A 12,862-nucleotide genomic window follows, 5' to 3' on the forward strand; every position below is an offset into this window, starting at 1 on the left:
TAATAAATAATAATAGTACTACACTAACTTGACTTTGTGTGTGTGCAGTGGTAGTGAAGAGTGGTGATGATGCCAGCACCACGATGTTGACGCCATTCTCACACCCCCACACCAGACATTGTGTGTCACAGCCTCGCACACTCTCACACACACACACAGACATTGTGTGTCACAGCCTAGCACACTCTCACACCCACACACACAGACATTGTGTGTCACAGCCTCGCACACTCTCACATCCACAGACAGACATTTTGAGTCACAGCCTCGCACACTCTCACACCCACACACAGACATTGTGTGTCACAGCCTCGCACACTCTCACACCCACACACAGACAATGTGTGTCACAGCCTCGCACACAACAACAACAACAACCGCCATTCGCCACTAAGTGGCGGTGACGTCACCACGACGCTTGTGCCAGGCTATGTGCACCCTGAGGCCACGTGAAGTGTCGAATGCCCGCTGGCAGGTGGTCACGGGGCAGACCCAGGTGCCACGGGTCGACTGACTGAGATGACTGGCTGATGCACCACCTGTGCCCCCTACTGTGCCAACCTGCTGTGCTTTAGCCACCCGGCGCTCCGCTCGCTGTTGTGAGCGTCGCTCCTCCGCCCTCCGTTGTTGTTGGAGGGCGACTGCCTCCAACTGCCCAGTAGCATCCTTCACGAGCCTCCTCCACAGAGGCCGATCTTGACACCGCTGGTACCAGTCATCGGCAAGTCCACTCAGCTCCACGTCCTCCTGTACCACATCACTCCATCTCTTCTCTAGCCCGTGCCGCGCCCGCTTAGCCCCCTCAATCCGGCCAAACAAAAGCTGTTTCGGCATGCGGTGGCTGGGCATGCGGGCTACATGACCCAGCCATCGCAGCCTTGCCTGCCGGAGGAGCTCACCGATGGGACCCTGCCCAGATCTTTCAAGGATTTGTGAGCTCCTCACACAATCCAGTCTGGTTAAACCCAGGATGGATCGTAGGCAGGCCAGCCTAAATGTTTCTAACCGGCGAAGATGTTCCATTAGGGGGGTCCACGTTTCGCAAGCGTAGAGAAGGGAGGGAATGACCGTGGCCGAGAAGACCTGAAGCTTAGTGCGGAGCGACAGACCAGGTAGCTTCCACACAGCGTTACGCAACCGATGAAAAGATATTGCCGCTCGACTGATTCGGAGTGAGACCTCTGCTGTTAAACTGGAGCCAGTCATAAGCACACTGCCCAGGTATGGGAAACTCTCCACTCTCTCCACAACTGCCCCATCACCGATTGGGAGTTGTGGGGGTGGAGTGTCCGATGGTACAAAATACCCAGGCAGGTGCTTAGTTTTGGTGGGGCTGATGGTAAGGCCCCACCTCTTAGTGGCACGCTCCAGTCTCAGCAGCAGCGTCTCCAACTCCTCCTCTGACTGAGCAGCTATTACCAAATCATCAGCATACATAACGTGGTTGAGCAATAGGGAGCCATCCCTTGACCGCACCCGGGCATCGATTAGCCTCCCATTATATCTGTACCATATGGAGATTCCCCCGGTACAGCTATTGAAGGCTTCACGAACTACGTGGTCAAAATAGATGTTAAATAATGTGGGAGCCAGAAGACATCCCTGTCGCACCCCAAGGTGTACAGGGAATGGCTCTGACTCCCGGCCACGTAGTTTTACCCGGGCCCGCTCACCATCATGAAGGTCCTTAATGATCGTGAGCAGAGGGTCAGGTACTCCAAAAGCACGAAGAACGACCCAGAGCCCAGGCCTACTGATGGTATCATTGGCCTTGACCAGGTCAATAAAGCAGAGATGTAGGTCTTGTTGGAATTCCCTACACCTCTGCTGTAGCAGACGGACAGAAAATATGGCATCTGTGCAGGACCGCCCTTTCCTGAAACCGCATTGGGGCTCCGCAAGCCTCTCCTCAGCGTGCCTGGCAAGGCGATGCTGAATAATCCTTGCCAGGACCTTTCCCGGCACACTGAGGAGTGAGATGCCCCTGTAGTTGTTACAGTCTGTGCGGTCCCCCTTCTTAAAAAGGGGGACCACCAGGGCATCCTTCCAATCCTGCGGAACCCGTCCAGTGGTCCAGACTGTTGTTATGATGTCATATAGGGCAGTCTGTGCACAAACGCCACCCTCCCTCAGCATTTCGCTTGGGAGATCATCTCTGCCCGCTGCCTTTCCTGGTCTCAGACTCCGGATCGCCTTCAATACTTCCTCAGCAGATGGCACCTCAGCCAGCCACTCACAGGGGGTGACTTCATCCAATATTTGAGGCACCGCAGCCTCAGCAGGGTCATCCTCACTTTGTGCCAGGGTGTTTTCCTGGCTGAGGGATTTTCCCTCCCCCAGGACCTCACAGAAATGCTCAGCAAATCTGCGAACCTGTTCCTGGGGGTCGGAAATTGGATCACCGTTTTTTCCCCTAATGATGGTAATAGGTGTGGCGCTGCAGGTTACTTTTTTGATGGAGTTAAATAGAGATTTGTGATCACGGGCCACTGAGGCAGACTCCATCTCCTCAGCAACCCGCGACCACCACCCATCCTTGCAGCGCCTCATGGCTCTCCGAACCTCCGAGCGAAGGCTGCGGTAAGCCTCCTCATTCTCTGACGTGGGATTCTGTAGCCGATGACAGTGGGCCTGTCGCTTTTTCTCAACCATCCTGAACAACTCCTCTGTCATCCAGGGTGTCTGGGGAGGTCTGGACCGCGTACCCAAAGCAGCCATTGCAGCTGCATGAGTCACAGTCCTAAACCTCGCCCATTTACCCTCGACATCAGGAGGAGTCGGGGACGATGCCAATCCCAGCCGCAAGCGATGATGAAATTCTCGCTTGCAACTTTCATCAGATAACTGAGACCAGGCCACTTTAGGTTGGAATGGGGTCCTGGGTGTACACCCACCACCGGAGTGGAAGAATGGCAGGCGCATCTTACAGATGACTAGTCGATGGTCAGAGGGCAGATCAGCTCCACGGTAGGTCCTGGTGTCAAGGACATGGGCTCGCATTCGCTGGTCCGTCACTATGTAGTCCAGCAGATGTTCTTGCTTAGACCCGGCATGCATCCATGATGTTGTGTGGATGCGCCGATGCCGGAACAGCGTGTTGGTAATTACAAGCCCATGGGCTGCACAAAAATCTAGCAGCCTCCTACCGTTGTTATTGAGCTGATCTGGCCCATGCCCTCCAATCACTCCAGACCAGGTGCCAGTATCATGACCAACTCGGGCATTGAAGTCACCCAACATGATGACTCTATCCCGAGGGGTCACTTTAGCCAGCACCTGTGACAGGAGGTCATAGAAGGCATCTGACTCATCGGCTTTGCCTGCATCCCTCCACGGATGTTCATCTTCGGTGGGGGCATAAGTAACCACGACCACCATTCCTCGCCTCCGGTTGATGGGAAGGCGAGCCCAAAGTAGCCTGGGGCTTACAGCTTCCCACACCTCACCGCCACGCTCCCACGCCCCCTTCATTCTTTTGTTCAAAAGAAGACCCACACCCTGTTGTTTGGCAGTCTGCTGCCCCGAGTAGAGGACTGTCCACCCCTCATGGTGGCAGGAGCCAGAGCCGGTCCACCGGACCTCCTGAATGCTGCATAGATCCAGGCGGTACCGGTCCAGCTCCCGACAGAGGAGTGGCAGCCTCTCCTCTGCAGTGAGCGTTCGAACATTCCACGTGGCCACCCGTAGTGGCTTTTCGTTGTTTCTGGAGTAGCCCCGAGGGTAGGTATTCAATCTCCTGGCTCCGCCAATTGGGGTTTGGCCAGGAGACGTCATAGACGCCTGGCCCCCCGGGGCCTCCGGCACAAGCTTAGTTGTTACATATTTCAGTTTAATTCGTGGTTTCGTGGTAATTAATTGAAGGTGGAGGGGTTACCAGACCCTCGCACCCGTCCAGAGCCCCCGTTTAGCCCCTGTGGTGGACACATATGCCATGAGGGGAGGAGCCAATCAAAATTGGATCTCCCCCCACAGCGCTGTCCACGACAGAGTTGCCCGTCCGGCACCGCGAGGAGGTAGGGGGTTGTTTTGCCGGACAGCCTCGCACACTCTCACACCTACACACAGACATTGTGTGTCACAGCCTCGCACACTGTCACATCCACACACAGACATTGTGTGTCACAGCCTCGCACACTCTCACATCCACACACAGACATTGTGTGTCACAGCCTCGCACACTGTCACATCCACACACAGACATTGTGTGTCACAGCCTCGCACACTCTCACACCCATACACAAACATTGTGTGTCACAGCCTCGCACACTCTCACACCCACACACAGACATTGTGTGTCACATCCTCGCACACTCTCACACCCACACACAGACATTGTGTCTCACAGCCTCGCACACTCTCAGACCCACACACAGACATTGTGTCTCACAGCCTCGCACACTCTCAGACCCACACACAGACATTGTGTGTCACAGCCTCGCACACTCTCACACCCACACACACAGACATTGTGTGTCACAGCCTCGCACACTCTCACACCCACACACAGACATTGTGTGTCACAGCCTCGCATACTCTCACACCCACACACAGACATTATATGTAACAGCCTCGCACACTCTCACATCCACGCACAGACATTGTGTGTCACAGACTCGCACACTCTCAAACCCACACACACATACATTGTGTGTCACAGCCTCGCACACTCTCACACCCACACACAGACATTGTGTGTCACAGCCTCGCACACTCTCACATCCACACACAGACATTGTGTCATAGCCTCGCACACTTTCACACCCACACACAGCCAATGTGTGTCACAGCCTCGCACACTCTCACACCCACACACAGAAATTATGTGTCACAGCCTCGCACACTCTCACACCCACACACACACATTGTGTGTCACAGCCTCGCACACTCTCACACCCACACACAGACATTGTGTGTCACAGCCTTGCACACTCTCACATCCACACACAGACATTGTATGTCACAGCTTTGCACACTCTCACACCCACACACAGACATTGTGTGTCACAGCCTCGCACACTCTCACACCCACACACAGACATTGTGTGTCACAGCCTCGCACACTCTCACATCCACACACACACATTGTGTATCAGTGAGTGGGGGGTGTGCGTAGGTGAGTGAGTGGGTGAATGAGTGTGAGCAGCGTTAATGTAGCGGTATGCACACTGCACTGCGTAGAAGCGACCTGGCCACACGTGCTGATTGCTCATCAAAGTGCTTTTTCACGTGGAAATGTATAGCAGCCAAATACCCTAAATCCAGATGTCTAAACGTGGAGGGAAAAAAACCGGAGGACCCGGAGAAAAATTAGGATCTTGCACTGAAACTCTGAGACACAGTCAATCATTTACATTCCGTTGCACTTTTTAAAGTCCTGGTTGTGAAGGCTGCCTTCGCGATTATGAAACAGCTGCTGTCTCCATCCTGCACTTCGTTTTACTTGAACAGTTTAATCCCAATTTTCCCGCAGTTAGCGCCCTAAGTAGAATAAGGTACTTATCATTTGGCTCTCGTTCGTCTTAATTCTCACGTAGCAGCTTCTTTCCTCAACCAACCGTGAACCCACTGCACCCACGCGTGATGGTCAGCGTCTAAATGAGCGTGACGGGACTGGAACGTGCTTCGTCCGTAGCTTACAAAGTCGCCCTTTTGCTCTCAAGTAACGCACTGTCACGTTGCTGTTGTTGTTTGCAACTCCTGATGAGTGAGACCCTTCGTGTTGTTGACAATCTTTCACCCAGCACATCGGTGCCCGTTTCATGACCAAAATGCACGCAGGTCTCCCTTGCCAAAGGGGTCACGCTGCATTAATGCCCTCAAGCCTGGGTAAAATAAAGGAGGCCCTCCAAATGGGTAGGATTTGTAGGCAATCTGGAGTCTGTAATGGAGCCTAACGAAGATCGTCGTGGCAGAAGGACGTACCGAGAAAAGACAGAAGCTTAGTTTGGACGCCACCCACTGAGATGACTTTTGCGAGGTTCAGACCATGGGAGACGGGGGCTGGGTCATCCTGAGTCTCCTGGGAGACGGAGCTCCTCCTGCACTCACAGCACAGGACACACACAGAGTCTAATGAGGGTCCATGTCTCTCTACCCAAAAACCGCCATTCGCCTTTAAGTGGTGGTGACGTGCACCCTGAGGCCACGTGAAGTGTTGAACGCCCGCTGGCAGGAGGTCATGGGGCAGACCCTGGTGCCACAGGTCGACTGATTGAGATGACTGAGATGACTGGCTGATGCACCACCTGTGCCCTCTACTGTACCACCTTGCTGTGCTTTAGTCACCTGGCGCTCCGCTCGTTGTTGTGAGCGTCGTTCCTCCGCCCTCTGTTGTTGTTGGAGGTCGACTGCCTCCAACTGTCCAATAGCGTCCTTCACGAGCCTCCTCCACAGAGGCCAATCTTGACACCGCTGGTACCGGTCATCGGAAAGTCCACTCAGCTCCACGTCCTCCTGTACCACATCACTCCATCTCTTCTCTAGCCCGTGGTGCGCCCGTTTAGACCCCTCTATCCGGCCGAACAAAAGCTGTTTAGGCATGCGGTGGATGGGCATGCGGGCTACATGATCCAGCCAACCACAGCCTTGCCTGCCGGAGGAGCTCATCAATTGGACTTTGCCCAGATCTTTCAAGGATTTGTGAGCTCCTCAAACAATCCAGCCTGGTTAAATCCAGGATGGACCGTAGGCAGGCCAGCCTAAATGTCCACGTTTCACAAGCGTAGAGAAGGGAGGGAATGACCATGGCCGAGAAGATCTGAAGCTTCGTGCAGAGCGACAGACCAGGTATCTTCCACATATCGTTACGCACCCGATGAAAATATATTGCTGCTCGACTGATTTGGAGTGAGACCTCTGCTGTTAAACTGGAGCCGGACATGAGCACACTGCCCAGGTATGGGAGACTCTCCACTCTCTCCACAACTGCCCCATCACTGATTGGGAGTTGTGGGGGTGGAGTGTCCGATGGTACAAAATACCCAGGCAGGTGCTTAGTTTTGGTGGGGCTGATGGTAAGGCTCCACCTCTGAGTGGCACGGTCCAGTTTCAAAAGCAGCGTCTGCAACTCCTCCTCTGAATGAGCAGCAATTACCAAATCATCAGCATACATAACGTGGTTGACCACTCATAGCACAGGACACACAGAGTCTATTGAGGGCCCATGTCTCTCTGCAAATGGACAAACCAGGCAACCCTCGACTTGTGAACGCCCATACTTAAAAACCAGCTCCCATGAAGTCAAAAAATAACTTTGGCTTAAAATGCAAACTCGCAGCTGCAAACTGAACCGTGCAACTATTTTGTTCAGAGGAGCGATCCTCCGCCATATGTAATGAGTCCGCCTCGTGCCGGGAGTGTTTGCGTGTGTACGGACATTGTGTGTGTGTACGGACATTGTGCGTGTGTGTTAACATTGTGCGTGTGTGTGAACATTGTGGGTGTGTAAAAGTGTGTGGGGTACAGCTGTTGCATCAACCAGTCATCTCTGTCAGCCAACCCATAGCACCTGGGTCTGTCCCGAGACCTCCTGTCAGCGAGCCTTCGACATTTCACGTGACCTCAAAGTGCACTTGGCCTGGCACAGGCGCCGTGGTAACATCACCGTCACTTAGTGGCGAATGGCGGGTATTGGTATTGGTGTGGGGAGTGGTAGTGTAGCGGTGACGGCGCTGCGCTACGAAAGCGACGACCAGAGTTCGATTCTTGCTCACGGCCAACACCAGTACCTGGTGTGGTGCGTGGACATCGCCAACGGGGAGACAAAAGCAGCGGGCCGTGACGCTGGCCACCCACCCCCTCGTGTGCCACAGTGGCGGCCATCTTAGGCGCTGCTCGCTGAGAGAACTTGCCCCAAACATCCTGTGAAGGCTACACGGGGGGATTGTTGTCGTTGTGGTGTCTTTGTCTTTGTGTGTACATGCGTGCCCTGTTTGTTGTGGTGACTAATTGCGCCTCTACCGACTACATGTAAGTGAAAACAAAGTTTGCTTTCTATTCATATTATGTTATATTATGTTTAATTTACTATACAGTATATTGTTTTACATTGTTAGATGCAAATGTACAACATTTATTCTTTATTATTAATCTAACAATGCTTCCCTCTGTGTTGAAGCGCAACACATTTCATAACCGTGTCGGCATTTAAATAGGGTGCGTTATTGTATTCCGACTTACGAACCGTTCAACTTACGAATGAGTCTCAGGAACAAATTGTGTGCGTAACCCGAGGACTGCCCGTACGGGATGCAATTTACCACACGGGATACAACTGCATACAATTGGGTTTATTAGGACTCACATCACGACCGTTTGCTGATTTGTCCACCAGGTTGCAGACAGAGCTCGAGTTTGAGTCTGGGTTGGTACTGACCTGAGTCTCTCATTTACGGGATCCTGAAAAACACAAACCCGCATTTCACATTTACATTGACATCATAAACAGATGCCCAAACCTCCACACAGTCGCCTGCTATTTAGTGGAGTGCGACATCAAGGAATTAACAAATACCTGCAAACAGAGAATGGTGAAAAACAGAGTTATCTGTGTGCCTTTGTACTGTTAAGCCTATTCTTATTAAATTTTGACTTAAAGCTTTCGTGACTGCAGGGATTCATATGCTTGTGTTTCAATCGAACTTCGTGAGTTTTTTATATTCTTAATATTTTTGATATTTATATATATTTTAATTATTATTTTATTATCTGTCTATTTATTTATTTTCAATCTACGTTACTTCACCGAAAGAACCATAGGATATTGATTCCTGCAGTCACGAAAGCTTTAATTCAAAACATAGAATACCTATTATTCTTTTTTCATCAATAACAGGATTCCTTTGACTGGACACGGACCCCAACAAATGACAAAGCCACTCCTAGCAGGTTTAGTCTAGCAGCTAAACAAATGGTTAAGTGATGTTCAACAACTCGTGTTTTTTAACTCTTGTTCAGTAGCGAGCTGGCTATCACAAATGATAGCTCAACTAACTGGCTTATGTGGACATTTATAATAGCAGCCACATACTCTGAATGCATGATGTTGTTTCTAAATGGAGTGAAAAACAAGAGGACCTGAAAAAATCTACGCGATCAGAGAGAGAGAGAGACGCAGACTCAAAATTTACAGCAGGCATTGTCAGGGTTGGGTACAAACCCACGACCTCCTGCCTAGCAGGCCAGGTAAATGGCGATGTTGTACTGGACAAGTTCAGGTCTGAATGTCACACGAAAGCAAACGCGCGTCTATTTATGGACACCGCCGCTTTCTCCCAGATCGTGAAAACACTGAAATAAGTTTGCCAACAATGTGAACGTCTCACAGGGCGGTGCACCTCTGCTGGTTGTAGATAAATCCTCTTCTGATAAACCAAGGCTGTGAGTATAAACTATAAACTACTTTTTATACCTTACCAGGTAAGGCCACTGAGCTATATAGCTCTACTTCAGAAGTAACCTTGCCACAAATTATAACTCAAGAAAGTAGCTTATCGTGTGTACATTTATAGCAGCAAAATACTCTAAACGCGTGATGTCGATTCTAAATGTGGAGGGAAAACCAGAGGACCCGGAAAAAATCCACGCATCCACGAGAAGAGAGAGAGAGAGATGCAAACTCCGAATATACAGCAGCAGACGTCAGGGTTGTTATCAAACCCACGACCTCCTGCAAAAATCCACGCATCCACGAGAAGAGAGAGAGAGAGAGATGCAAACTCCGAATATACAGCAGCAGACGTCAGGGTTCTTATCAAACCCACGACCTCCTGCATACCAGGCGAGGTAGTTAACATCTCCTAGCCACCCTGGCGAGTGAATGGAGGTGGTGCCACCTGCAGGAAGGAGAGGGGGTCCTGCACGGCGAGAGCGGCGAGCAGCTGGTTGATCTCCTGCTCCAGGCCGTGTGCTCTGCTCTCGTAGCGAGCGATGTCCGCCTGGATGCGGGACAGCACGGAGCGGCCCTCCTCGTCCACGCGCTCCAGTGCCTCCCTCTCCTCCTCCCTCAGCTGCTCCCTCCGGCGCTCAAACTCTCGGCTGATCCGCGCCTTGGTCCCACGCAGAGACTCCTGCACAGACAGTGCCGAGTTGTTGAGTCACTTGTTAGTAAAGAAGCAATGTGGCGTCGTACAGGCAATGATTGTTACCTTACCTCGATTATGTACACGGAGGTGAGCGACGTGTGTTTTGGGAGCTCGTGAACATGTAAAGCACAGGAAGAATGAGAATGGGATATAAAATATCCTATTCAAGGAGATTACAGAAAATACGTCTTTCTATACCTACACGATGCTGAGTGTCTATCTGGTGAAAATGAAAAACATCTTCATGGATATCACTCGCATCTGTCTGTCTGTTCGTCCCACTCTGGATCTACCAAACGGTGCATGGGAAGAAAATGCCAATTAAACTGAAACAATTCTCTTGCCGAGGACATTCCCAGAAAAGTGTGTCAAAGGTCAAATACACGTCACATTGCTCGATGGTTTTAAATTAAAATGTGCTAAAAGAGTCAAACAATGCTGATTTCGAAGGCAATACTCACGTCCACTCTTCCTTACACTCAGGCTAAGTTGGTCCGATTCAGATTTGTGGGAGCCAGGAAGGAGGAATTGCAACATTCCATAGCAAGCATCGTGGTTGTGATCAATAAAGAAATCAACAGGGCAAGTCGCCAACGCATCATCCAGCGTAGATCGATTCTGCCCCCCAAACCAAAACTGATGTCAAGTTGGAAGTTGCGTCATAAATGAAGTTTCTGTGTCATCACCGTGGTGGCCTCTATTCACGTAGTAAACGTGTTGCAAATGGGGCCATCCTAAACCGGTTGTAATGTTTCCCACATTCTTTTTTCCTGATGTGTGAAAATACACAAAAGCAATACATTTCATTGAAGATTAACGTTTCATAAAAGTTATGCGCTCAAAAAATGAGATTTAAAAAAGTACTGACAGACAAACACAGCTACGAACTCACACTTTGCTTCGTTACAGTGTGATGTCGTTCATTGTCTTGATTGAAAGTAGGCAGCAAGCGAATTGTCATTGGGATACGATTCGCTTGAAATCCACACCGCTTGCAATTCACCGAAGTTGTATCCCACGCCGACGCGTGGGGCAGTGCTCGTCAATAATAAGAATTGCGATCGAAACGTCGTGATCTATTTTGTTTTCTACCTACGTGACTTTACCGAAAGAACCAAAGAGTATAACAAGAGCGAGGTTTAATGAAATACGATTCTTTAGGCAAACCAGAAGAGGAATTTGTGCGGCTGCCATCTCTCTCTGTACCTCCACGCGCCGGTAGTCGTCCCTGAGCGTCCGTGTCCGTGACGCCGCCGCGTTCCTCTTCTCCTCTCTTCCCTCCTTCTTGACTCTGAGCTCCTCCTGCGGCGAATGAGGCAAAGTTGAAGAATTAAAATCATTGGCAGAGTTTGACCTCTACATTTGTCCCTCACATTAGGAATCACAGGAGCATTCAATTGATTTTTTTTATTGTAAATCGCTAAAAGTAAATTGCTAAAGGTGCACCACCACTACCACCACTACCAACACCACCACCACCACTACAACCACCAACACCACTACCACCACCACTACCAACACCACTACCACCACCACTACCAACACCACTACCACCAACACCACTACGACCACCAACACCACTACCCCCAACACACCACCATCACTAACACCACCACCACCACTACGACCACCAACACCACTACCACCACCACTACCAACACCACTACCACCAACACCACTACGACCACCAACACCACTACCACCACTAACACTACCAACACTACGACCACCAACACCACTACGAACACCAACACCACTACCCCCAACACAACCACCATCACTAACACCACCACAACCACCACCCCGCTCCACGCCCACCAACGGAGTGGAGCTGACGAGTTCTCTGCTCCACTCAGCCACCTGCCCCACACCGCCACAGCTGCGCACTGTCAGAGTCGTGGTTTAGGCTGCAGGAGGGGGAATCCGATGAGCTGTGAAGCTCTTTGTGTTCACGGATGGTGCAGTGGTGAGGGGCGGGCGTCGGGAGAGCGCGTGTGGGGGTGGGGGAGAGGGGGAAGCATGGTGACGTCACAGTGTTGGGGGAACGTGTGTGGTGACGTCACCACGTCCATGACGCAGCAGCAGACGACTTGAACAGCTGGGACATTGTTGGCGCCTTTTGTGTTTGGCGCCGTCTCTTTATTTGTTTATTAATTTGTAGATTTAATTTGCTTGGCAGTGGCTGTGTAGAGGATTTGCTCCTCGTGTTTAATTAATGAACAGTGAGCACGAATGACGCTGTACACAACTACATTGTTGTTCTTCTTTGGTTCTTTCGGTAAAGTCACGTAGAATGAGAATAAAATAATAAATTGATAAAATAAAATAACACAATAATATTCTCACGACGTTTCGGCCACAACACAAGCGGCCTTCATCAGGTGAAGAAGGCGAGACTGTCTGGTAGGACAGCGCTGGAGTCTCGTCCCTTCACCTGATGAAGGCCGCTTGTGTTGTGGCCGAAACGTCGTGAGAATATTATTGTGTTATTTTATTTTATCAATTTATTATTTTATTCTCATTCTACGTGACTTTACCGAAAGAACCAAAGAAGATGAATCATTGCAGTCACGAAAGCTTTAAATCGAAATTTAACCGCCTCTACGGGGAGGGATTCCACACATCCTTAAGATCATTCAACAGACTTCGGGATAAGAAGGCTCAACTAATCGAGTCTCTCACCTTTCTGAAGAGATGCCGCGACTCTAAGGTTCTTTGTTCCTCTCACACAGCTTAAAAGCCGTGATCTGAACGTGGCTCTCTCACTCCAGCGCTGTCCT

At 50.7% G+C, this 12,862-nt stretch overlaps 1 long non-coding RNA gene across 1 annotated transcript; it reads right to left on the reverse strand.

The window, feature by feature from the left end:
- Positions 1-7,244: 7,244 nt before the first annotated feature.
- On the reverse strand, positions 7,245-11,380 carry LOC116956953 (uncharacterized). Its single transcript, XR_004405062.2, has 3 exons — positions 11,289-11,380; positions 9,834-10,067; positions 7,245-8,397 (listed from the first exon to the last, which is right to left on the reverse strand). It is a non-coding gene; the product is annotated as an uncharacterized LOC116956953 (long non-coding RNA).
- Positions 11,381-12,862: the final 1,482 nt, after the last annotated feature.

This window comes from Petromyzon marinus, chromosome 68 (genome assembly GCF_048934315.1).
Source record: "Petromyzon marinus isolate PM22_M1 ecotype Great Lakes invasive population chromosome 68, UKy_Petmar_22M1.pri1.0, whole genome shotgun sequence".
NCBI lineage: Eukaryota > Metazoa > Chordata > Hyperoartia > Petromyzontiformes > Petromyzontidae > Petromyzon > Petromyzon marinus.